The following is a 2,398-nucleotide window of genomic DNA, read 5'->3' on the forward strand; positions in this document are numbered from 1 at the left end:
AAAAAAATGGGCGGGCGGTATTATTTTTTCCCGGTGTTACACACATGTGGAAAGTAACGCTCACCGATAAGTTTCCGAAAAATGCCCGTCAGTTTCCATTTTACATAGAAACATAGAAAATTGGTGCAGGAGTAGGCCATTCGAGCCTTCACCAGCATTCAATAAGATCATGGCTGATCATTCACCTTAGTACCCCTTTCCTGCTTTCTCTCCATACCCCTTGATCCCTTTAGCCATAAGGGCCATATCTAATTCCCACTTGAATTTATCAAACTAACTGGCATCAACATCTCTCTGCAGTAGAGAATTCCCAGGTTCACAACTCTCTGAGTGAAGAAGTTTCTTCTCATCTCGGTCCGAAATGGCTTACCCCTTATCCTTAGACTGTGACCCCTGGTTCTGGACTTCCCCAACATCAGGAACATTCTTCCTGCATCTAACTTGTCCAGTCCTGTCAGAATTTTATGTTTCTATGAGATCCCCTCTCATTCTTCTAAAGTCCAGTGAATACAGGCCCAGTCGATCCAGTCTCTCCTCATATGTCAATCCTGCCATCCCGGGAATCAGTTTGGTGAACCTTCGCTGCACTCCCTCAATAGCAAGAACGTCCTTCCTCAGATTAGGAGACCAACACTGAACACAATATTCCAGGCGGGGCCTCACTAAGGCCTTGTACAGCTGCAGTAAGACCTCCCTGCTCCTAAATTCAAATCCCCTAGCTTTGAAGACCAACATGCCATTTGCCTTCTTCACCGCCTGCTATACCTGCATGCCAACTTTCAATGACTAATGTACCATGACACCTAGGTCTCGTTGCAGCTCCCCTTTTCCTAATCTGCCGCCATTCAGATAATATTCTGCCTTCACATTTTTGCCACCAAAGATAACCTCACATTTATTCTGCATCTGCCATGCATTTGCCCACTTACCTAACCTGTCCAAGTCACCCTGCAGACTCTTAGCAACCTCCTCACAGCTCACACCGCCACCCAGCTTAGTGTCATCTGCAAACTTGGAGATATTACACTCAATTCCTTAATTTAATCATTGATGTATATTGTAAATAGCTGGGGACCCAGCACTGAACCCTGCAGCACCCCACTAGTCACTGCCTGCCATTCAGAAAAGGACCCGTTTATCTCGACTCTCTGCTTCCTGTCTGCCAACCAGTTCTCTATCCATGTCAGTACATTACCCCCAATACCATGTGCTTTAATTTTGCATGCCAATCTCTTGTGTGGGACCTTGTCAAAAGCTTTTTGAAAGTCCAAATACACCACATCCACTGGTTCTCCCTTGTCCACTCTACCAGTTATATCCTCAAAAAATTCTAGAAGATTTGTCAAGCATGATTTCCCTTTCATAAATCCATGCTGACTTGGACCGATCCCGTCACTGCTTTCCAAATGTGCTGCTATTTCATCTTTAATAATTGATTCCAACATTTACCCCACTACCAATGTCAGGCTAACCGGTCTATAATTACCCATTTTCTCTCTCCCTCCTTTTTTAAAAAGTGGTGTTATATTAGCTACTCTCCAGTCCATAGGAACTGATCCAGAGTCGATAGACTGTTGGAAAATGATCACCAATACATCCACTATTACTAGGGCCACTTCCTTAAGTACACTGGGATGCAGATTATCGGGCCCCGGGGATTTATCAGCCTTCAATCTCTTCAATTTCCCTAACACAATTTCTTGACTAATAAGAATTTCCTTCAGTTCCTCCTTCTCGCTAGATCCTCTGTCCCCTAGTATTTCCGGAAGGTTATTCGTGTCTTCCTTTGTGGAGACAGGACGAAAGCATTTGTTCAATTGGTCTGCCATTTCTCTGTTCCCGATTATAAATTCACCTGATTCAGACTGCAAGGGATCTACGTTTGTCTTCATTAATCTCTTTTTCTTCACATATCTATGGAAGCTTTTGCAGTCAGTTTTTATGTTCCCAGCAAGCTTCCTCTCATACTCTATTTTCCCCCTCCTAATTAAGCACTTTGTTCTCCTCTGCTGGATTCTAAATTTCTCCCAGTCCTCAGGTTTGCTGCTTATTCTGGCCAATTTATATGCCTCTTCCTTGGATTTAACACGATCCCTAATTTCCCTTGTTAGCCCCAGTTGAGCCACCTTCCCCATTTTAGTTTTACTCTAGACAGGGATGTACAATTGTTGAAGTTCATCCATGTGATCTTTAAATGTTTGCCATTGCCTATCCACCGTCAACCCTTTACGTATCATTCGCCAGTCTATTCTAGTCAATTCACGTCTCATACCATCGAACTTTCCTTTCCTTAAGTTCAGGACCCTAGTCTCTGAATTAACTGTGTCACTCTCCATCTTAATAAAGAATTCTACCATATTATGGTCCCCAAGGGGCCTCGCACAACAAGATTGCTAAT

The sequence above is a fragment of the Pristiophorus japonicus genome, chromosome 1 (assembly GCF_044704955.1).
Source record: "Pristiophorus japonicus isolate sPriJap1 chromosome 1, sPriJap1.hap1, whole genome shotgun sequence".
In the NCBI taxonomy this organism is placed as follows: Eukaryota; Metazoa; Chordata; class Chondrichthyes; family Pristiophoridae; genus Pristiophorus; species Pristiophorus japonicus.